Source organism: Amblyomma mixtum, chromosome 5 (genome assembly GCF_055824585.1).
Source record: "Amblyomma mixtum isolate Tamu chromosome 5, ASM5582458v1, whole genome shotgun sequence".
In the NCBI taxonomy this organism is placed as follows: Eukaryota; Metazoa; Arthropoda; class Arachnida; order Ixodida; family Ixodidae; genus Amblyomma; species Amblyomma mixtum.
This window is the reverse complement of record NC_143016.1, coordinates 64344815-64369356: the sequence shown is the minus strand read 5'-3', so window position 1 is coordinate 64369356 and position 24542 is coordinate 64344815. Positions and strand designations below refer to the sequence as shown.

The 24542-nt window shown below is 52.6% G+C and overlaps 1 protein-coding gene across 2 annotated transcripts in view; it reads left to right on the top strand.

Annotated features, from left to right (window-relative positions):
- Window positions 1-24542, top strand: part of RhoGEF3 (Rho guanine nucleotide exchange factor 3) — a 355331-nt gene that overhangs the window by 51994 nt on the left and 278795 nt on the right. The window contains exon 1 of one of the 2 annotated variants that reach the window (XM_089544804.1): window positions 10928-11024. The exons of the other annotated variant lie outside the window; for it this stretch is intronic. The gene's annotated coding sequence lies outside the window, so the exon portion shown is untranslated. Of the gene's footprint in view, window positions 1-10927; window positions 11025-24542 lie in introns of those variants that run through there. 2 annotated transcript variants of the gene reach the window in all.

Sequence of the window (24542 nt, the reverse complement as noted above, 5' to 3'; positions counted from 1 at the left end):
AATAACCAGTTAAAATAAGTAAGCTGAGTTGCAGTATACCTGTCTATGCGTCTTTTTTTCCGTAATGCTTTGTAAGAGCGGTGATATGAACACCTTTAACCTCTTCTGTACATCGCTTCTACTATCCCCTTTCCCGTTGGCTGCAGTTAGTAAGGACTATGGTATAATGTACAGGGCGTCTCGTGTTATTCTGCACCGTGCCTTTTTTCTGGGTAAAAAATTTTGTATGAGGGAGTGCTTATAAGTCGAGCTTTATTCTGATCCGCTTGTCTGATAATAACGTGAGGTATTTTCCTACAGAACACATCATGTTTGAGCAGTTTAGGCCAAATTTCAACCAACTATTCTGGATTTTTCCCTTTTTATTTTTACTGCTGGAGTGAACTAGTCGCTGATCTGAATGAACGTCACACCGAAGGAGGGTCCGCGCTGAGATAAAATTTCTCTTTGCTCAAGAAAAGGCTGCCAAGTATATTTTTTATAGTCTCTCAGCAAGTGTAGGGGCAGTCATAAGCTGGGTGTCTCGACTCCGAGCAAGTCATTTCAGCACCGACGAATAAAGGACATCCAGGCAGCCCTGTGGAGGCGACTTCTTCGGAACTTGAGGACACGGTTCACGAAATAGTTTTGAAAACAGGAGAGTATTAGCTAATTTCATAGCAGAGGCCCTAAACATTTAGCAAGTTTCCGCGGGTTACTTACCAATTGATGTGCTGCATATGAAGAAGGTTTAAGCCAAGTTTGTCCCCAGAGCCTCAATGCTGACCAGAAACATTGAGGCTTGTTACATTGGATAGGATGTGGTTATTTTAGCTATGATTTCGAAACCGAAGAACAGTCATAAGAGTGAATACATCCGGGTTCGTCCCGACAAATGAAATTCTGAATGCGAAGGTCAGCCCACAAGGCGGGGCCATCCGCGTTTTGGGACAGGTTTGGGGTTGTTATAGTGGATTACCTGGAATTACCTGTGGATTACACTCACAGCAACCAATTGTGGCTCACTCTTTGGACGAAATGAAGAAGGCCCCGGCTCAGAAAACATCTCCATAACCTTTCATAAACGAGCCACTATTATATTTGAAACAGTGCGACATCCACCTCACTCGCCCGATTTAGCTCCCAACGATGTTTTTTTTTTTCTTCTTCCGAATATTGAACACTTTGAAGGCTCACATTTTTCTTTTCCCGAAAGAGAACATGTTGATTCACGGGCATGTTTCATTCCTCTGTTTTCTTTTCTTTTTTTTTTTTTTATTGAAGCCCAGGGCTTGTAATCCACTTGCAATTCCGACGGAGAACCATTTATGCGCTCGTGTTAGTTGCCCAGCCTGATGGCCGGTTCGAGCACATTTGTGATATTAACCCGATTAGGTACTAATTCTGTTCTATATACCTTTCTGGTCTATCCGTCCTAATTAACGCTGCTCGAATAAAACGAAACAGACTGCGATATATTCAGCATGTTCCCGTGCGGTGTCGAGCGCACTTTCCCCCCAGACGAGGACATTCGCCTGCGCAGCTGCGTTGTATCGACCCCGATGCATCCAGGAAGACGAGACCGGCTTGTCGCACGCCGGCTGGGGTACGGCGTGTACGCGGGGACGCGAACGTCGAGACACGTACAGCGCTGGCCGCTTGCTCAGCGTCACATGCGGTACCACCCCAGGCTTACGCATCGTCGCCGCGCAGGCGAGCCAGTTATCTCAGTCCCCGCCGAGGAGTTCGTGCTTCCGTCGCTGTGTTTGTGTGCGCACACGCAGTCGCTCTCCCTCTTTCAACCTCCCTCTCTCTCGACCGGTGCCTGTAGAAGCGAACGCACTTTCCACTCCCTCGTTAAACCTGTTCTTCCTCGAGCAGAGACTCATCAGGGCGGCAGGCAACAGAGCTATGCTGCGACGTTAGTGCTTTTGTCGTTCGGCGGGCGCCGTTGGCTGTAAATCTTCATTTACTTTCGATGGAGTCTCTGTTGCCCTGTGACTTTATTGCTGTCCATTGAGTCTCAGTTGAGGCTATTGAATGTCCAAAATGGTGATTTCGGGAGGTATATCTCCCTTTGAGAGTTCCACGTTTTTTTTTGTTCTTAATTTTCAGTGTAACTGACCACTCTGAGTCGTGGCCGTGATCATCCAACGTCCCTGTTCAGGCCGCGTGTGCCCTCTCAGCGTTTATATTGGCAGTTAGACGAGTGCGCACGTGCACTCTTAAGCCAGTAGGGAGTAAAAAGGGTATACGAGATAGTCCTTTCGGAGCTAATTGCGTTGCCACAGCACTCGGAGACCAGCTGTCATTACCCCATAGAGACTCAGTGCTCGTGGATCATCGACCGCAAATACTCTTGGAATAATTGACCTTTCGTCGTGCGGACTGAGTGCTGCTGTCAGCCGCTTTTCACCTGTTTTCGGCTTAGAGAATGTACACAGTTGCAGAGATGGATTCGCTGCGTTGCTTCCGTGACTGCGCGTCGCAAACCTGCACAGTTGGTCCTTCCCGGGAAATAAGGGGAGTCAGTTTGGCTGCATACGCTTGACACCATTCTATTCTGTCGCCGGATCGCTGTGCCGTCGTTCCCTGTTATAGTCCGCCGCGCACTGCTTTGTCTGTTCGCTTACACCACAAGTCGCGCTTCTTTCATGCCACCATTTCGCGAAAAGCTGTACTGCGTGCTCCTAAGAGCGGGCTTTTGTTTACGAGCTGCGTCAGTTAAGTATGCATCAGCCTGCATGTGCGCTGGGAGGAGCAGCTGCGGTGCGGCTTCAGGGCGTAGTGGAGGGCAGTGAATGCCGGTGCCTGCCGCAAATGCCGTGGGATGCGTTACAGGTGTGCGCGTGCGCGATGTAGTGTGCTCCTCGCTGGTGCCGAGTATATAACCGGGGATGGAAGTGGACCGGCTGCCTGTAGAAGATGAAGACCATACGCATAAGGGACTGTGTTTGTGTGTATCACGTAATTAGCAGGCGTTCTGTGTGGGCTGCACTATACGCGAAGGAGGCACACCGGACGGCTCTACACGACAAAAAGCACTTTATCAAACGTATTTACAGCACGCACAAGAAGAACGCTAACGAGAACAAAAATAACGTAGTCGTAACTACCTGTTGCCCGAAAGTCCTGATTTATATTAGCACTTGGAGAGTCCTAAAGCAGTTGCTCTCGTGGGAAGATGCGCGTCTTTCACTCACCAGTGGTGGTGGTGGTGGAAAACATTTATTTACACATGCACTACTGGAGGTATTGCATGAGCTGACCCAGAGGGGGCCAGCCCTTACAAGTACTAGGTGGAGGTCCCTAGTTCGGGACCCCAGTGGCGTCGGCCGCCGCCCTGGCTCGCGCGACCAAGGCCCGTTGGGCCTGCAGGTCAGAGCAGCCGAGCAGGGTCGCCTCCCAGTCCTCCCGGGTTGGGTTGGGGTGAGGGGGGGTAGCAGGGTTGGAGGGGCAAGCCCACACCATGTGGTAAATGTCCGAAGACTTCTACGCACAGTGCAGACAGCTGCCCGAGAAAGAAGGGTCGAAGTGTTAGAGAGCTGCCGGGCACAGCAAAGTATTGGTATACAGGCGAAGCAAAAGCCGCTCCTCCGCCTTTGAGAGACATTTACACGGGCGGGGATAAAGACCATGGCCAGATTGATAATGTAAAACAATGTCTTTAAAGGAGTAAGCGGGAGTGAATTCGAGTTCCTGATCGTCGGGGTCGGAGGGGAATGTCCGGTGAGAGAGCGCGCGGGCGGTGGCGTCAGCTGCCTCATTTCCCTCAAGGCCCATGTGAGCAGGAGCCCAAACGATACGCCGGTGCGCGGGGTCCCTGGTGTAGACGCTGTTTTGGAGAATGCGGTAGGCTAGATATGGTACCCAGCCCTGCTCGACGTTCCGACATGCCCCTCGCGAGTCGGAAATAATTGTTTTTGAATTGGAATCAGATGCAGCCAACGCAATGGCGACCTCCTCCGCGTGTGTTATGTCACGGGCTCGGAAAGTAAGGCCGTTCACTGTTTTGGATTGGTGGACGACTGCGGCCGTGTACCATCCCCCGTGGTGGGGGCCGGAGGCATCCACGTAGAATACGCCGGGTTTCGATCCATAGTGGCGGGCCAGGGCTTCCGCCCGCGCCAGGCGCCGGCCATTATGGTCTTCACGGTTCATGTTCGCGGGAAGAGGGCGCACGTGGAGGGCGCATCTCCACTGGGATGGAATACGTACGCGCTCTTCCATAAGAGTGGTGTGTTGGATGTGCAGTCGGGCAAGCAGGCGGCGACCCGACGATGTCTTTGAGAGACGTGTGTATTGGTTGGTCAAGTGGGCTTCCCGGAGCTCCCGAAATGTGTTCACCATGCCCAGCCCCAGGAGGCGCTTGTTGGAGGTGTTCACGGGGAGGCCCAGAGCCCGCTTAATAATTTTGCGGAGGATGACTTCGAGTGAATCCTCGTCTTGCTTCCGCAGGCGGAGGTATGGAGTCGAATATAGAATGCGACTGGTTACAAATGCATGCGCCAGCCGCAAGGCGTCCTTACATCGTAACCCCCCGCGCTTGTTAGAAACCCGGCGGACCAAGCGGCCCACCTGGTCCCTCACCTGACGGAGTTTGGCCAATGTTGTTTCTGACCGTCTGTTTTGATGTATGAAGAGCCCCAGTACCCGGACTTCGATATTTTCAGGAATTGGACCTGTCTCAAGAGACAATGAAATTTTGGCTGTGCACTTTGGTGAGGGGCGTATGTGCACAAATTCAGACTTTTGGGTGGAGCATTGGAGGCCGCAGCGGCGAGCATAACGGTCCACTATGGTCGCCGCCTCCTGCAGGTTGGCCTCAATGTCTCCAAGGGAACCCTGTGTAGCCCACAGGGTGATGTCATCGGCGTACAGCGCATGCTGCACACTGGCGACAGCGCCCAGCTGGGCCGGTAGGCGCATCATAGCCAAATTGAACAACAGGGGCTGACAGCACCGCGCCCTGGGGTGTACCTCTGGTTCCTAAATGAAAATGGCCATGTTCTTTATCCTGGACTCGAATGTAAGATTGTCTGTCGGTTAAAAATTGCCGAATGTATTGAAAGGCGTTTTTGCCGCAGTTAGTTTGAGAGAGGTGGGTGAGAATGATCTCGTGGGTAACGTTGTCGAATGCACCCTTCAAATACAAGGCGAGTACGACCTTGTCATTGTGAGGGCATTCGACGGGGTCGAGGACATCCCGATTTAGTTGTAGCAGGACATCCTGTGCAGATCTTTGTGGGCGAAATCCGAACATGGTGTCTGCGAAAAGGTGTTTGGATTCCATGAACTCGGACAACCTGTCACGTACCATCGTCTCCATGAGTTTGCCCACACAGGAAGTCAGAGAGATGGGGCGGAGGTTGTCCGTGCTGATGGCCTTGCCAGCTTTAGGAATGAAGGTGACCAGGGCGGTCTTCCAGTCGATGGGGAGTGGCACTTCCCCAAGCCAGATTGAGTTAATGTAATTCAATAAAGACAGGTATGCCAGGTCGGGGAGGTTGGCTAACAATTTGACTGTAATTTTGTCCCGACCCGGAGCGGTGCCGCGTTTCATTTTTGCCAAGGCCGCCCTCAGGTCGTGGAGCTGGAACGGTTGATCCAGCTCAACGTTCTCAGAACCTGCATAAGAGTACGCCGGCCCGCGGGGGTCCTGTGTGGTGCACAAGTACTGGTCCCGGAGCTTGTGCGCCAATTGAGTTGTGTTGCCCTGAAAGCTGTGTATTGCTCTTTGGAGGTGTTTTTGAGTTTCCATGCGTGTTTGCGTTGGGTCAATTAGGGCGCGAAAGAGCCGCCACGTGTTCCGGCTGGACATTTGCCGCGCGGCCGTATTGCATCGACAGGAGGCAGGGACGCAGAAGATGGCAGCAGGTGCCACGTCACCAGGAGCGCGGCGTTGACTTCGAGATCTCGTGTGGCAGCGAAAATAGGTCCGCAGTAAGCAGGTCTCAACGCCGACGTCCAGAGGCAGACTTTGACGTCAAGACCGGTACGTAAGCCGGCAGCGCCCACGAAGCCTGCTGCCTGCCTGGCACCGCACCCTGAGGCATGGAACCTGCTGTCACGCTGCGTCTTTTTGTGTACTATTTCTTGGTGTTTTTCGCCGAAGAATGGGAATCAGCATGGGTTTTCTGTGTAAAGTTTCTCGCCTTGGGTGAAAAAATAGGTCCCCCCCCCACGGTGTCTCTTTCAATAAATCTGCCTCTTGCGCGCATCTCACACATGATTTCAAGCGCTTTATTTTTGTATTCCTGAATTTTTCCACGCGTGCTGAAATTTCGGGGATACGTTCGCGCTGTCGACGGACTACCAGCAGCACAAATGCGTTCAGTAATGAGATAATGACTACGTCGGCAAACTCTCCTTTTTGCATGGGCTTTCATATAAAAGCCAATGTTTTTTTGTCGAGGTCGTCTTCGCCGTCATCTTCTTCCAAGCGCATCCGGATAACTATATTCTTCTTTTTTTCAATGTGTGTCTGTACGCAGACACAGGCAAGGCATAGGGCTTTCTTGCATTAAAACCATGCTTCGAGCGCTCGTCTGGAAATTCTCTTCTGGCGGACGCTTTGTCTTCTTTCTCCTCAAGTGCTTCTTTTCTTTCGTTGGCGAGGACACGAGATCGTTCCGATGCGCCTCCCGTCGCGGTGAGCCGTCGCAGCGTGCGAAATCTGCCCCCTTTCCGCGTTTTCCGTGGCCTCAGCCGGCGGAGCCACTCCTGCATGCATATTGCGCGGTAGTAGACCTTGCGGGGCAGCTGCTCGCCCGGGGCCTTGAATTTCTTTGCGCCGCTGTTTCGTTGCGTGATGTGCACGGGTCCCGAGGCGTCTGCGCGTAGCTGTGCTTTGCAAAAGCCTCTGTATTGAGCGTCGTCCCGTACTGTGGTATCGCGTATACGCCCCGAGCCAGAACGTGGCAAGTCGCTTTACACGTAATAATCGATCTATGAAACTTAGCGTTTGAAGTCCGGCGCTACGCTGCATGCTCCTGGTAAAGTCCAGCACAAACACAAACCTAGTCGAATTATTTTGTAAAGTGATCTCTTGCTGTCACACAAAACCTCAAAGGCTGTCCAGCGCGCGTCGTTTACGGGAACAGTTAATTTCGTGCCGGGCTATTTTGTGGTCCTATCGCCTGTCCTTTCTATTGATACGTATTGGGGCTGCACGACTTATTAGCCATGAGAATATACTCTTTCTTTCGCTATGACGTAGTTTCGCGTCTCGATCTACACTAGGGATGCTCACCTATCGTTACGCACGTGTGCATAAACGTCCCCCGGACATGCGTGTTCCCGCACGTGTGCTTTGCTGGTGTAGCGCATGCGCGGTTATGGTGGTGCCCCTTCTGTGCCTTGTTTGCGTTTGAGCGCGTGCTATCCACTCCTCCCAGAGACTGTGCCCCGTTAAAATCAATTGTCACCCCCCCTCTTTCTCGCTCTGCTGTGTACGCCATCTGCACGTAGCAAACGCGGAACGGGTGTGGGCACCTGCGTACCCGCGCGTACACGTGCAGAACGGTCCGCGCTTCGTACGTTCGCGCGCGCACGCAGCAGTTGAAGCACGCGCTTGTCCGTTCGTCTCCTCCGGCCGCCGATTACCGCCGGTGTTCAGTGTCGATTGCGTAGCGCAAATTGCTACCGGTTGCCGCCGGCGCACGCCAGTTCGTGACATGCTGCCGCTGCCGTTTGCTTCCCTTCGGTGCATTTGTGCGCCCGCCGAGCGACGAGCACGTGCTCTTGCCTCGCGTGCGTCGCGGTTCTTTGTTCGGCGATGACTCGGGCGAGAGAGCCTGTCGGCGGTGTAGAGAGAGAGAGAGAGAGAGAGAGAGAGAGAGAGAGAGAGAAAAGCCCTTTAATAGAAAAACAGTGAATATAGCCAGCGTCTAAAAATCGCTGGCATGCTACTCTGCGTGGTGAAGGGAATTTGCGTGTTAAAAGGCGGAAGGAGAGCAGGGCGGAGAAGGTAAATAAAACAAAAAAAAAGGGTGGAATATAAATTGCGGCCATTAAATGCGTACTAAGGTGAATCGGCGAGTAATGATGCCGCATATGAAATGATGAAGTGCATAGTCCGACATATGAGCTAGCAAGTACTGAAGGAGCGTAGCTTGTTGGGCCAGTTGGTGCATGGTAAGTAGAAAACCAGCGAGAAGGACGCATTCACAAGGAGGAGAAGTACACGGGACAACGCTGGAAACACAACTGAAAATTCTTTACTTGGTGGATCGCCAACATCAGAACAGGGCGCACATGCGCGAGAGCACCACAAACGCTATCAAAACAACAAACGCAAAATTGATTAAGCGACCGAAGATTGCATGTGGCAACGTATGTCCCATTCATGAAACTGTACTCTTTTGCCGTGAACCTAACAGAGCTGTCTCTGACGCATTCAGTTCCTAACTGCTTGATATTGAAGGCTTCTAAGATTTCTCGTTCTATCTGTGTTTTGCCGCGGCCGATGATTTTTACATTATGGAAAATACGGGTGGAGTCTTTGCAGTGGTTGCAATGTCTTGGCAGATTTGCTGTGTTGCCTGGCTGCAGCGAAGTGCGGTGCTGCCTCATACGGTTGTTGGCGCATTGACCTGTTTGACCTGCCTTGCCACAGGACAGTGGGAGCGAGTAAACAACACCGGTTGTGCATTTGGTGAACATGCTTTGGTGTTTGACATTACATTTCTTTTTTGTGCTAATTTTAGAGATACGTGAACAAAGCGACGACAGTTTGGTGGGCGCAGAAAAGACTACCTTCACACCGTATTTCATGGCTACCTTTTTAACGTTATGTGAGTTTTTATGCAGGTATGGCATTACAGCAGGTCTGGATTCTTCACTAGGCGTTTCATCTCTTTTGTACTGTGACTTAAATTTACTGGCCAAGGTCTCAGCAATAGAAACGAGGACGTCCTCAGGGTAGCCCGCTGACCGCAAGCGGTCAAGCTGCGCTAAGAAACTCTTCTGCATATTGTGTGTACAAGACCTGCGCAGAGCATTACCGAGGCAAAGGTTGGCAATGCCTCTCTTCACAAGTTTGGAATGTGAGGAGGAGTAGGGCAGCAGGCTTTTCTTGGTCCGTGGAGAGTAGCTCCAGCAAACGTGGCTTTCTTCAGAGAAGGTGAGAGTCAAATCTAAAAACCTAATTGTGAGTCATCAAGGGGCACCTCATGAGTAAAACTCAGTCAGGACAGGTATCGGTGAAGAAGGTCACAATGTCATTTGCGGCCGCTTCGACACTGTCACGGGAAGTTAGTTTCAAGAAAATTAAGAAATCGTCTACATACCTAAACACTTTCACTACTCGATCGTCAATAAGCGTGTCATGCAACACATTGTCAAAATGAGATAAAAAAAATTCAGGGGGCACTTTGACTGTCTAAAGTGCGTAGAGGCGAAAGCGTTTTCCGAACCACTTACGCTGCTTCTGTGGCACTGGTGGCGTCACATATAATTGAGTACTAATTACTACGTGATGAGAAATCACTAATTAATGGTTTTATTACTTATTAATGCCTGAATACTAATTAACTGCTAATTAATGGCGCTTAAGCTTCGCCTTTAGGAGTGGAACGCGAGAGCGTGTTGTAGCGCTGCCAGGGAGTCCACGGAACGCCACCACCCGTTCGGCGCGATGCCTTGCTCTTTGAACGCAACGCTTTTTGAGGAAAGGAAATGGCGAAGTAATTCTCTGTCATCTCGGTGGACACCTGAACCGCACCGTAGAGGAAGGGAGGAAGTGGGAGTGAAAGAAGACAAAGAGGGCCCGTAATGAAGGAAATGAAAATTGTATTTGAGGAAAGGAAATTACGCAGTAACTGTCTCACATATCTCGGTGAACACCCGTCAAAATTCAGGGGGCACTTTTTTACCTAAAGTGTGGTCACTGATGTGGGGTTAAGATGTCAAGCTTCGCCTCTAACCCCCGTATTCGCAAACCAGCCTTACACTTATGGCAAAAGGGCAACTTTCATAAGGACTCAGAAAGTACAAGATTGAGGGAAAGCTTAAGTGCGACTCCAAAACCCGCCTTAACGCACCAAAAGGACGCCTTATGAAAGGACCACTTATCGTTCAGAAAAGTATGCCTGAGAACGAGGCTACCAACTATTTTAGCGCTTAATTGCACGTTTTTTAAAAAAATAACATGCTGCTAGTGACTATAAACGAAAATTAAGTTCTGATTCTTGTGTTCGCGAAGCTAAATGCAAACGTAAGAGCGGAAATGCTCTTTTCAGCCGATCGTCGTTTTCAGTCTGGCCACAGATGCGGTCGTTCAGATCCAATCCAGTCCAAACTTTTGTGTATATGTGTGCGTGTGTTCGCAGTTTTTGCTCGTGCGTTATTCGGAGCTGCTTTTTTCTTTTTCTCTCCCGTAAAACAGTTGCTTCTGTTTTGTTTTTTGTATATATTTTCTGTTTAACGCCGGCGCGCGCCTCACTCTGCTTGCCCAGAACGCCGGCGCGCGTCTCACTCGGCTGGCCCAGAACGCCGGCGCGCGTCTCTCTCGGCTCGCACAGAACGTAACACAGCCGCGTCATCCGAACCGGGCCGCCGATCCCATAGAAAAGAATTGCCTCCCACAACGGACCGGGAGAGAAATTCCCTGTCTTCGTAATGTTCCATTGGGTTGATGCGGTCCCGAAGTATGCGCCGTAATGTATTCCCATATGGTCGACCTTCCCGGCTTTCCATTTCTCTTCTCAAGGCGACGAAGTCGACTTGCGCAGAGAAGCTTTCATAGTGGGTAGCCATCTTGGATGTGATCAGAAGCGCGTTAAGGTAGCTCCCAGCCTACCTTGAAAAATGCCCACTTACTCATACGTTAAGGCCGCAAAACTGCTCAGTTTAAGTATAAGTTTTGATTGTGAAACACGATAGGGCCCTCTTAAGTGAATGAAGAGAAAAGATAAGTGTCAGGTACGTTTGTGAATACGGGGGTAAGAGTGGAACGCTACAGCGTCTTGCAGCGCTTCCAGGAGTGCATGGAACGCCATCGCCCATTCGGTTCTACGCACGGTGGTTCTACGCCTCGCTCGTCGGTAAGTTGGTTTTTGAGGAAAGGAAATGTATCTGCCTCTCATATCTCTGTGGACACCAAAACCTCTCCGGAAGGGAAGGGAGGAGGATGGGAGTGAGCGAAGACACCGTATTCACTAGGCGCGCCTTTGTTCATTCCAAACCATCGAGCTGGCATGGCGGAGTGGGTAGCATTCTCGTCTCGCACGCCGAAGACCGGGGTTCGATTCCCGAGCTCGACCAATTTCTTACTCGATTTTATTTACTTATATGGCCTCACTAGAAAAGTTAATTAGGCTATTTGGGTAATTAAGCAATTAACTAAGCTCAGTCCCACTTGGAGCATCACTATACGATCCCTTCAATTGGTTCCATGGTTACTAGGCAAAGTACAATTGGCCCCGTTTGAAATTCGCGCACTGTGACGTCACGGCCGTTTCGACCAATTAAAAAGCGTGACATTTCCTGTCGACAACTGCTGCTTACAACGATGAGGCATTAAAGGCTTTCGCCTTAATATGTGGCACAAAATAGGAGCTACACATGAGCCAATGGGAACGCCCTGCTTCTCTATATACCTGCAGTTTTCATGTTCTTCCACAGTGGAAGAAAGGTAGCAAGTCAAAATCTTAGAAGCCTTCAAAATCAAGCAGTTAGGAACTGAATGCGTCAGCGACAGCTCTGTTATGTTCACGGCAAAAGAGTACAGTTTCATGAATGGGACATAGGTTGCCACATGCAATCTTCGGTCGCTTAATCAATTTTGTGTTTGTTGTTTTGATAGCGTTTGTGGCTGCACTCGCGCGTGTGCGCCCTGTTCTGATATTTGCGATCCACCAAGTAAAGAATTTTCAGTTGTGTTTCCAGCGTTGTCCTGTGTACTTCTCCTCCTTGTGAATGCGTCCTTTTCGCTGGTTTTCTACTTACTTATGAGTAGCAGAGTTCACTGCGTGAAGAATGGTTGAGGCTAACATGCAAGGTTAAATTAGAGCTTGTCACTACGCACTATGTCCTTTAAATATGCAAACAAAAAGTTCATTGCATGTCTCTGTTGCCTAGGGCAAGCTACGGGACCTATATAACACTGTCCCAAAACACCGTTGGCGGTGTATACAGCTCCATTCTGTGTAGTCGCTTGAGAACGATGCGACGTGGGTCTGATGCGGTGATATAATGCGTGAGATAATGGAGAGATGTAGTATAGCGCGATCCGCTACCGCGAACCGGTTCCTCGAAGCTCCAGTTGCGCATGGGCAGATATGGCCCTGAAAGGCGCACAGCTGCTAAAAGCAGGCGCAGCTGGGGACCACGATATAGCGGATCGCGCTGTGCTAAATCTCTCTATAATATAGTGCAAGAAACTGCGCACCGCTGGAGGCCTTTGAAGTCGGAGCTTTCTTTGCGGGATATTGCTGAAGGCGCACAATCAAGAGTGCGGCTGACGTCTCTGTCTGTCCTTCTCTCTCTCTCTCTCTCTCTCTCTGTCTGTCTGTCTGTGTGTGTGTGTGTGTGTGTGTGTGTGTGTGTGTGTGTGTGTGTGTGTGTGTGTGTGTGTGTGTGTGCGTGTGCGTGTGTGTGTGTGTGTGTGAGAGAGAGAGAGAGTGTTGTGAGAGAGAGAGAGAGCAGTGTTTCAAACATCATTTGGGGTTCAAACGGTAGTCTTTTTTTGTGTTTTAAGCGTTTCTTGGGGAGGAATAAGGGTTACAAATAGGTGTCCAGTGAATACTAGAAACGCTAGGGAAATGGTGCTATTTGGTGTCGAGTGTGCAGTCCTAAACCGGAGAAGGGGTGTTTACTTTTTGTGGCGAATATCCACGTGAACCTCTGGCGACACAAAGATAAGTAAATACTGCGCCTCCCGATTTCATTTCACTGGCTGAGCTTCGGGGCTGTTGAGATTTTTTTTTCCCGGTCTTTTTCCTCTCTGTCCAGTCGTTGCCTGTGAGCTTGTTTTTTTTTCCTTTTTTAACCCTGCAATCGCTTGAGTAGGTGCACTAAGTTGACCCTGACTGTACGCTGCCAGTCAGTGTGGATAGATCGGTGGAGGCCTCTTGAAATGTTTTGTGCACGCGATTGCGCTCGAGTCCTCAAAGCTCTCTTTACGGCATAAGAAACGCGTGGTCTCGAATGCATGATCAGTGAAGCACTTCGATGGCGCCCGACCTTCCCTTCGCGGAAAGCGAACCTGCTTGAAACGCGGAAAAATAATAAAATAGGCTGTATACGTACGAAGGTAGGAAGTGGCGCGCTATCGTATTCGCATGCAGCGGGAGACAGGAACATTGTTGCTTGTGCTTAGCCTATATTCACAGCATATCGACCGCATCCCCTGCACGGCAGCTTATCTGTAGCCCTCGTATGTATACCGCATTTGCGGCCTTTTAAGCCCGACCTCCCAGGTCGGCCAATTCCTCGCGCTCTCTGCTGTTTCGAACACTCGGCGCCGCAGCTCTTTACCGACGCCCCGTATCACCTTCTGAACTTCCCCATCCGCGTCGCGGGTAAGTTTGCTTTCTAGGCCGGCGACGTGGATTGGGTTTACTGCACTAACCGAAGACAACAGCGTGCGAGGGTCAGGCTGAATCGTGAGGGGCTGCCGCGTATGAGAGGGAGATCAGCAGCTCGCGTGCACAGCGGATAAGGGCGGCGCGAGTTATCGGCGGCATCAGCGAGACGACTCCCAGCGCCGCGGGCGAGTGCGCAGTATGCGTCATGCGCCCTGGCACGTCTTCCGTATGCGCGCTGATGTGATCGGGGTAATCGGGACCAGGGTCTTCACCGCATTAGGGCGAAGCAGGCAGACTACGGAGGGAAGCCTTCGGGAGGAATATTCAAGCTTGAACGGTTTATTCTACATTTTGTACAGTAGCAAGTAGACCAAAGTCAGAAAAGGAGGGAGGATCCGATCTGGCACCCCACAGATGGCTGCTTAAATGCAGTTCAGATTCCCCAAGCACCCAGCTAGGGAATCTGATCTCTGGTTGAGCGTCCAATGGGCCGCCAGCGTCTTCTTAGGCTCCGCCTTCCCCACGTGGCACCGCACACCGCACAGACACACACATACACGGGCAAGGAGGAACTTGGCGTCTCTGAGTCGCGAACTGTTTTCCCAGGCCCAAAGGTCGTTTGCTGCTGAGCGACGATCCTGATCGATGGGGACGCGAGCGCTGACCGCTCACACCGGTGACCTCTTCAGTTCGGTGGAAGGGACAAATCAGCCGTGTCGCCCCTCGGCTTTGTCTGCTGCCCAGGGCGCACGCGGGTAATGAGTTAGCGGCGCCGCCGCCCCGCCGTCGTCGCCACTGGGTCTCGTCGGTCAGTCCACGGGCAGTCCGGGAGAAGCACCGCGCTCAGCCTTCCCGGCGAAGGGATTAGACGTCTTTGTGTACGCCGACGCCGTCGCCAGTAGCTGCCCCACGCAGTGTCTCTTTTGTCTCCCCCGGACAGCAGCGCTTTCCGTCGCAGTAGCCTGATGACGCCGGTCTGGCTCGCCTGTTTCCGCTGCCAGTCCCCAGGAACGCAGTCCGGCACCAGAGCCGCATTCAGCATCGCCGGCGAAAGGGGATTAGAGCCTTTGTCCACGCAAACGCCGAGCCAGAAGCCGCCTCCAGGCCAGCTTTTCCTTGCGTCTTCTCCGAGAAACAGCAGCGCTTTTGGCCGCATACCTGATGACGCCTGACTGTCTCGCCGTTCTCCGCTGGCTTGGCCTCCGATCATTACAGTCCGTCCGCCGCCAAGAAGACGTCACGAAGTGGTTGCAGCTGATCGGTGCACCACGAATGTACGTCAGTGTCCGAGTCCTTCTGCTCGACAGGTCGGCCAGGAAGCCCTGCACATCTTGCAGTGGTCCTCGAAATGGAGCATTAATGATCAGGCCTACGCTTAGCCCATACCTCCAGCAGGGCAGCACACGGCCAACCTCAGAGAACTGCCAGGTTTTCAGATAAGGTCAAGCTAAGGCTGTAAATTTTGATGCACACCACAGCCCTCGCTCGAAAGCGCATGCCTGGAAAGCTGGCCTACCGGACCTAGTTGAGCCAATTTTGTTTTCTTTTGTAATGGAAGCCACTCGCTTCCGAATTTTGAACAAAGAAAACCGCTCCAACTAGTCGACAAAGAGAACAAAACGGTGACGCTTCAGGGATGCAAATGCGGAGAAACAAATCCAAACTTTTTCTCTCGGGAACTTTAAGCACTTCCAATAGGGCCACGGAGAAAACACGTGCTGAGGCCCTCACGTTTCAGTTTTCTCGCCCTCTTTGTAATGGAGTTCAACTCGCAATTGCCACTAAAATTACGAACGTGCTTACTTCCCTTCATTTGCATGACCGCATAGTGCCGTCACCTTTGCTCAACCTGGCAAAGCTTCCCTCAATATCGGAGCCCAACTCACATTAATCTGTCTAATCCTTAAACAAAGAGACTCCGGGTGCTTATGCCAGTGTCCTACAATGGCCCGTATTTCCAGTATTTTCGCGTGACAGCGGACGCTGCTATACATAAGCACTACCTGTGCATTGTCAAACAATTAGCATTAAAAGAAATGCAAGACCACTGCTGCAAAAGTTAATGACCATACCAAAAACTACACATACTCAAAACCTTTTCGGCAGCAGCAAAAAAAGAAAAAGCAAACAGCAGAGACTCTATTCTCGGAATCTGCTAACAACCCGCGTCGCGACACGAAGGGTCCTATTCTTCAGCCGCGCTCGGCGCGGTCGCAGACTAACAGTAGCCTGGGCCGCCGAGACCCGACAAAAGCCGAAGGGCTTAAGTGCTCGTTCACCTCTTCGGGCTCCACACGCCACGCGACATTGATTTGTTTCGCACCCCGGTCGCGCGTCTCCACCACCTGAGCAGGACTTGAAAAGAATGCGGGAGGGGGACGATCTATGAAAGCAATGCCTACGAGCATTCCCCTCTCGATTCAAGAATGGCCTGCCACTGAAACGCGTTCTGCTGCGTTTCTTAGCGTGGTAGCTGTGCATGCTTCCCTGTGGCCTGCCGCAAGTTTTCCGCGTCCTGCAACCGCAGGGTCGCCACAATGGGTCGGGTGGCCTTCGCTTTATCTGAACCCTTCCTGTCATTCTTGCCTTTGTGCTGTGCCTATTGCACCTGGCGTGCCACGGTGACCGCCTCGGCCGATTACACTGTTGGCCGGCCTTTAGCTTTACAGTGTCCTTGGCCCGTACTTTGTCTGTTCTCTGGAGAGCACCCTTTCGCTTGGCTCTCCCTGCGCGCGGCCGCCTTCTGAAAACTGCCTTAGCAGATCGGCCCTGCGCGGCTCCCTTTCTAGCGGTGTCCTCACCCTCCGCATCTTCTCTCTGACACAGCACCGAGCCGCATTTCCCACTTGATTTTAAACAATGGGCTCGTGCTTTCGGCGAGTCACTGCATGTCACAGTATCTGATTGTCTCATCGGCACTTTACTCTCTCCTGGGCATAATGTGCTCTCTCGAGGCTTGCTGTTCGAGCCTACGACACTAACGCTCCGGCCTGCAAGTTGACCTGAACCACGTTGCTCGGCTAACGTAGCGCTTTTGTCCGGTGTGCTACCCTCTCGATCGCAGCAATCAACCTCACTTAACAACAGAGCATCTGCCTCAGGGTTAGAGACGGCCGCCTTCTTCCCGGAAAGTGCACGCTCCTCCAGGCTCAAAACCGCCGCGCTGCACCTTTCCTTACTGCTAGCAGTGCCTATATTATCCCCCGAGCCCTCTCGGCTTGCGGATATGCACTTTTTGCTAGCCTTAGTGTCCTGATTATCCCCAGAGCCCTCGCGGCTTGCGGATCTGCACTGTTTGCTAGTTTCGTGACCGAAATCCTCGGTCCTCGCTGCCGAAGTGACCCTTCTTTCTGGGACCAAATCTGCCCCTTCCCGGCACTTCTGAGCAGCTGCCGTGTCTTCCGGCGACTGAGCGGAGCTCCTAAGTCGGTCTCCGACACTCTCGTGGTACACCTGACCACCGTCAATTTCGCTTTTGAGATTGACCTCTGCGGGAAGTCCGAAGTTTCGGAGGAGCGCACTTCTAGCTTTCGCGTAGTTTTTCGCATCCTCGTCCGACAGGCGCGCTAATATGTTGGCGACTTCACACGGGAGGACACCCAGCAGCATTATTGACCAATAACCCTGGTCCAGCTGCTCCTCCGTACAAGTTCCTTCAAACTTTTCAAGGAAAGTCCTGATATTACCGCCTGTCCTGAAAACACTTAATCGAGATCGAATTCCTTGCATTCTTACGAGGTTAAGTTGACGCGTGAGCTCCCGCAGCTCCCTTTCTCGCTTTTGATCGAGCCGTTTTTTCTCGATCTCCATTTGCTCTTCACGCTTCCTCTTTTCTTCATTCTCTCGCTTCTCTTGTTCCCGTGCCTTCTCTAATTCCTCCCGAATGTACTCCCAACATCCGACTATCTCCTCCGCGTCTGCACCGCTTGCCTCAATTGCCTCAATTAAGAGCGGTTTCCTACGGATCGACCACAATCAATGCCCAATTTCCCGCATATCAAAACCAGGTCCGGTTTGCGCAGCTTTTTCCAGTCCATGTCTGCTCCCCAAGCGACGGCTAGTCTCTACTAGTGGTCAGAGAAGATTCCCAGGCAATCTCTGGAGCCACATTCCATTACCTAGGTCTACAAATTCCAAATATGTACAACCTGGCAAAACTCAAAAAGAGACAAGACCGTGCACTTACCCATACCGGAGCCAGGACGCCGCGCAGACCATCCCACAGCTGCCAACCAGTTGATGTGATCGGGGTAATCGGGACCAGGGTCTTCACCGCATTAGGGCGAAGCAGGCAGACTACGGAGGGAAGCCTTCGGGAGGAATATTCAAGCTTGAACGGTTTATTCTACATTTTGTACAGTAGCAAGTAGACCAAAGTCAGAAAAGGAGGGAGGATCCGATCTGGCACCCCACAGATGGCTGCTTAAATGCAGTTCAGATTCCCCAAGCACCCAGCTAGGGAATCTGATCTCTGGTTGAGCGTCCAATGGGCCGCCAGCGTCTTCTTAGGCTCCGCCTTCCCCACGTGGCACCGCACACCGCACAGACACACACATACACGGGCAAGGAGGAACTTGGCGTCTCTGAGTCGCGAACTGTTTTCCCAGGCCCAAAGGTCGTTTGCTGCTGAGCGACGATCCTGATCGATGGGGACGCGAGCGCTGACCGCTCACACCGGTGACCTCTTCAGTTCGGTGGAAGGGACAAATCAGCCGTGTCGCCCCTCGGCTTTGTCTGCTGCCCAGGGCGCACGCGGGTAATGAGTTAGCGGCGCCGCCGCCCCGCCGTCGTCGCCACTGGGTCTCGTCGGTCAGTCCACGGGCAGTCCGGGAGAAGCACCGCGCTCAGCCTTCCCGGCGAAGGGATTAGACGTCTTTGTGTACGCCGACGCCGTCGCCAGTAGCTGCCCCACGCAGTGTCTCTTTTGTCTCCCCCGGACAGCAGCGCTTTCCGTCGCAGTAGCCTGATGACGCCGGTCTGGCTCGCCTGTTTCCGCTGCCAGTCCCCAGGAACGCAGTCCGGCACCAGAGCCGCATTCAGCATCGCCGGCGAAAGGGGATTAGAGCCTTTGTCCACGCAAACGCCGAGCCAGAAGCCGCCTCCAGGCCAGCTTTTCCTTGCGTCTTCTCCGAGAAACAGCAGCGCTTTTGGCCGCATACCTGATGACGCCTGACTGTCTCGCCGTTCTCCGCTGGCTGGGCCTCCGATCATTACAGCGCTGATAAAAGCCGTTCGTCCGAACTGTTCGCTTCCGTTGTTGACGTGCGATGCAGCATCACCCATGGCGACGCGCTTGTTTACTGCCTCTTCCTGCTTGGCGGAGAATTCGCTCGGAAATTCGCTCAGCCTGTTCTCGCTGAGCAGGAAGTGGTGCATTGTTTGTTTTAAATAGCCTTATACGGCTGGAACGATTCGGACTGAATAGGTCAGCTAGACGGCGTAGCGAGAAAGCGGTGATAACGCGGCGTTGAAACTTGGAGGCGGGCTAAACATGCACTTATAAACCCGTCCTTGGAGTCGGTCCTGCAGTAGCGGTGGTTGGTGTAGATAAGTGGGTAAAATTAACCATGACGCCAGGTTTGCTTAACTTTTAAGAGCTTAGCACGCGGCTCTAGTAATTGTGTCACAAATAATAAAGGCCGGTAGCAGACAGGGGTGCCCATCAGTGTGCCGAAAATCGTGACCATTTTGTATGTTGCTTCTTTACTGCAAAGGGTCTGGTGGGTCTCGAGCGCCGTGCTTGCAGCTCCGATGAGACTGGTGATTGAGTGCGTCATTACTTTGCTTGTCTCAGTCTTTTTGAAACTTGCTCGTTTCATACACATGACCGATTCTTTCTCGTAATGTTGGATAGAAACTGTATGTGGTTGCTCCATTTTCGTTTGGGAGCCGGCGCACGAGTACGTTTCGTCTCTCAGCGCGTGTGTACGCAGGCACGGTGACTTCTCTTCCTTTACCCACGAATAGGGACATCGCGTGCTCGAGCCCATCCTTCAGCCCATATTTGCATCGTCTAGCTTTTTTTTTTCCTTTCTGTTTCTATTCGTTTTACGACGCATTTGGCTTTTGGAGGCTGGGCTGTTACGTGCGGCTGTTGTTTATTTTTTTTTTTGGGGGGGGGGGGGGGGGGGGGAGGGACTCTTCACGTATGTACACATTGTGCTTATCAGCGGTCGACATCGGGATCGATAAATCACCTCTCGGATTCCTGCCCCCAAGGACGACAGATGTATGCGACCTGCGTGACCGGCGGTGCGGACCCCGTGGCACTGAGGTTGACCTCGGATCGCACGCGCCAAGTTCTCGCCGTTCGTCGCCGACCCCGAAGCGTTATGCATGCAGTTACCCAGTGGTTTATAGGGAATTAAGCGCTCTGAGGCACCCACTCGGATCTCTTCGGCTTTCGGAATTGAGGCCGCACGGTGCACGTTATGGTTTCAGGTCTGTGTGGAGACGACAGCGATAATCCCTGCAATCTGTAGCCTTCCGATCGCTGCGCTATACCGTCTGCAGTGCGATCATATATACCGAATAGCCCCCCTTTAAGGGCCTGTGGTTTTGCCACTGGTCCTCCGCTCCCCCGGCTCTCTCGACGGTTTAGTGTGGAAGCACTGCTTAACGTGGTCAAACCCTTGTGTGCAGCCTCGGAGTAACTCGGGTAAGTTCGGGTTAGTTCGGAGGAGCGTCGCGCAAGCTCCAGCCAATGGGAGGAAGCTCGGTTAAGTTCGGAGGAGCGTCGCGCCAGCTGTAGCCAGTGGCAGGAGGGCGTCGCGCCGGCTGCAGCCGAGTGGAGAGGGGATCTGAAGATGGAGAGTGGGAAACGCGGTTGCGTCCACATGCGGATGCCAGAAAGAAGAGGCGTAGAATGAACTCGCATGCTTTCGCATGTCTACTCGGTTTTAACTACATGAAAGATCTACCTTTTTTTCCCTGTTTAATGCAATTATCAGATTTAAGAGAGTGAGCTGTTGCGTCAGTAAAACGCTGAGCTCTCTAGGGCTGACGCTGCTACGGTGAACGTAACAGCGATGTCAAAAACAGCTACTTCTGTTACGGTGGCGATGGTATCGCATCCAAGTCAGTGTCTGAAGGATGCTTTTAATACCAACTGCCTTGGCAGTGGGAATTGCATTTGATATATCAAACTCGAGGCACAGGGCTTCAGTTGATGCTCATTTCCTTCTTGGTCGATTTATTCGCTGTACTTTGCGTGAAAATGCAGTATTTGGCGAAGGACATAGTGTTTTTTGTTTGCTTTTTTTTCATTTCTGCTGATTTTTAAAGCACCGCAGTTACACGGGGGTCTGTGTGCGCTCTATACTGCGGACGTAATTTCCGCTGCTGTCGGCACGCCAGAAGTACCAGTCAGGGAGTTCCATTTTTTTTATACTACATATACTATACGTTTCATGGCTTTGTCAGAGTATATAACAGTGTTTTTCTCGGTGCAGTGCTGCTTTGTCTACCCTGTCGCTGTCGCGCGGCCGCTCTGACGCTGGCGCGCCACCCCTTCTCACGTCACTTCTTTTGTACATGCCGCGCATTTTTCTCGTCGCGTTATCCACAGTACGTGGCTATTTGCGCTTTAATCGCTGCCGGTTGTTCGGAGAATGCGGTGCGCGAGGATTGGCCGGGTACCGTAACGTGCCCGATAAAGGCAGTTGCATTTTCCGAAAGAACGCTGTACGCCCTGCAAGTTTTATGCTTGTTTTTGTCCGTCAGCTTGTTTTTGTCCGATTGCCTTCTGCTCCGCTTCACGGGTGAACTGGGACCCGAGTTAACAACCGTTGTGGTGAAGGGTTGCAGTTGTTTGGCCCATATTTTTACGATTCCTCAACTTTCAGTCAGTAATTGCACACCTCGCGGTCGGAGCGCCGGAAGGTGGTTGAATTACAAGACGTCGTATGCCGTCATCGCTGTGTACGTGCCTGTTCGTGCAGCGAAGAGAAAAAGAAAATTGTCATACATGTCACTTTCCTATGGTCTGAATCAGTGACAACTCGAGCTCTCGCTTCTTTCCTACCTCTCTCATTATCTCATGAGAGAGAGCCGACGCCGACTCGTTCACGTCACGTGGTGGGGTCACGTTACCGTGGATGTCGCACTCTCTCTAGGTGCTCGAGGGCACTTGGTTCGTGGCCCGCCTTGACCACTTTCTCATGGCCGGTCACGGTCGGTTTCCGTTACGGAGTACTACCGCACTGCGACGTCGTTTTAGACGGGAGAGTGCACAACACAGCCATCGCTTTAATATGCATGGGGCTATGCTCAGACGGGGGATGCTCGCAGAAATGCCCGCTATTAATATTTTCGTCGGCGGTCCGGTCATCGAGCGTCGCCGAACAATAATGGGCAGCTGCTGCTGCACCCTGGCCGCTCTGCCGTGCACCGACGAGCGCATCCTTTCTTTTTTTCTCTTTTGGGAATGCCTCCTCCTCTCTCTTTGATCAGGGCGCAAGCGGAGGAGTGTGTGTGTGTGTGTGGGGGGGGGGGGGGGGGGGGGCTTTCACCGATACCTCCCACCTCTCTCATTCCTGACTTCCATCCCAACGCAACAGCAAGGCGCTGCTGCATCCCTGGCACATATCCCCGGCGAGCCGCGTTCCTTTCACTGCCTGCTCGCTCAGGGTGGCTCCCCCGTTGTCCGGCGTGCCGGATGGATCGGCGCGCGCACAATGGGGCCGTGGCGGTAATCGCATTGGCGGCGCGCGCGCCCCTTTTGGGCCGCTCTTGTCCGGCGTGATTGGAGGGGAGGAGGAGGAGGAGAAGGAGCTACAGGTGGCGGCGCACGCGACGAGACGGCACTGACTTTGTTCTTGCCGCCGCCACACCACGCACCCTTTCCTTCCCCCCCCCCCTCTCTCTCTCTCTTTGTTTGCACGCGCGCGTGCAGTGCCGCGAGCGAGCGCCGCGTGAGCTAAAGCCCCTTCTCGTCGAGGGACTTTACGTTGAGCCCCACTTCCGCGCCATGCCACGCGAGAAAGCTTCATTAATGGCATTTATTTCTAAAGGCGGCAGTTTCCGGCGCTGCTGTTTATGACCGCAGCGTTGCACGGTGAGGTTTAAACGGACACTGCGGACAAACTAAGCTAGGAATGGTAATAAAATGGACTGGTATTGCCATCGCCGGCCGGTTTCACTAGCAAGCTGCTGTGCGTAACGACAGTTCTTTATTTGTTTCTTGGTGGCGTAGCCTAGAAACTGCGATCACGGGGTCCCTTTCGGTTTTTTGTGGTCGTTAGTTTGAGTTGAGTGGCGAAAAAATTTTTTAAATCAATCTCTCAACAATAATTGCAGCTTTCACTGGCGGACAAGCCTGCACATATATCTAAAGAGAGTCACGGGATCCATCTTTACACAGGAGTTGAATGGAATTGTTGCCAGTGACCATTTAATGGCTCTATATGCAGCGTGGTGTTGATCCGACCCTCTTGCAGCTGGGTAACATCTGCAGGATGAAGGCAGCATTTGAAAAGTAGTACTGCAGGTGATGTATATAATTGTTCTTTGGAATGTCAGTTAACACATCAGGTGTGCGCTGCCAACTCCAAAGTTATCCTTGTTGACAGACATACATGCAAATTGTTTGGTTTAAAGCCACACGAAGCGACATATGGGCTATGGTGGACGTCGCAGCGTCGTGAGCGCCCTGACCACAAAGCCACCGTCGCACGCAGACCCGCGTGCATCCCCAGAACAAGGCAAACCGGCCTGCTGTGCACCGCAGCGTTGTCAGAAACCTCTTTCTTTCTTAAGGCCGACGCGTGTCCCATCGACACGGTTTCTTCACCTTCCCGTCGTCGGTGAAGCAACAATATGCTGGGTGAGTGCGCGATACGGATATGTACGCTCTATCGCTGCTTCTGATCTGCGGTTTATATAGCCGCAATCTCCGACGACGCCGCCCCGGCGGTAGCGGCGCGCGATAGCTAGCGCGCGCACCTCAATCTCGTCGTCGGGTGTCTATCTGTCGATCGGCCGTTATTAGGAAGTCAACGCGTGTGCGCGCGGGCCGCGTTGTCTTCTCCTCGTCGAGCGCGGGAAGCCTCCATTTTCCTAATCTCCCGCCGCCGCATAACCGCGCGCGTTGCGTCTACCCATCCCCTCCCCCACGTCCTCTCCTTCCATCCGCGCCGCCGCCGCCTTTTGCGCGTAGATGAAAGTCGGCGGTGCTTCGTGGTGCTCTTTTATCGGCAGACACGCACGCACGCGTACGCGCACAGATCGCTCTGACCTCGGAAGACGCCCCGGCCGATTTCGTCTTGCCCCCGCCGGCGCTATTCGTTTTTTATTCGGCCGACGCCCACCGGACGGCGAGAAAGCGTCGGCGTATCGGCGCCTCTCCTCCTCCTCCGCTCCTTTTGTTGAGCTCCTCCTCCTCCTCCTCCTCCGCTGCTGCGTGTCTTCTTGGTTTTGTTTCCCTTGACGGTTGGCGCTAGCTCTCCTCAGATTCGTTTCTGCAGCGCGTTAGCCTCGGAGGCGCTGTGGGGCTTCTTGCATTAGCATTTGTGGCAGCGACAGCACCAGCGGCACGGCGGGGGCGAAGATAAGCCCCGTATATATGCCTTTCATTCAGATGGCTCTCGCCGATTCGCCGCTCTTATACGGAGACTGGCCGGCTTTCGCTCGTGGGCGCCCGTTGAATAGGCGCGCATGGAGAAAGCGCGCGGAGCGTATACTGTGTACGTGCTTTTCATTTGCCGAGCGGAGCGCTTAGCATTAGCTGCACGCGGAGCGTTTGTATCGACTCTGTACAGCTTTGCTTACAGGACGACGGGCTGCCTTTTATTTTCTGTTTTATTGCAGCCTCTCTCAGATCACAATAGTCGTTTCCAGGGGAAACGTCGTGCGCGATGGCGGTCTGGCCTCCGCGGGGGTATCTCTGCTGCTGCGGCGGCAGTGGCGAGGCCGTCCCTATTCCTCTGTCGGGGTGGTTTGAGAGATAAGTCGTGCACCATTCGGTAGCGCCCTTCTTCGATAGAAACAACGGAGTTTGAAGACAGGGCCGCACAGTGCACGGACGTACAGTGCTGC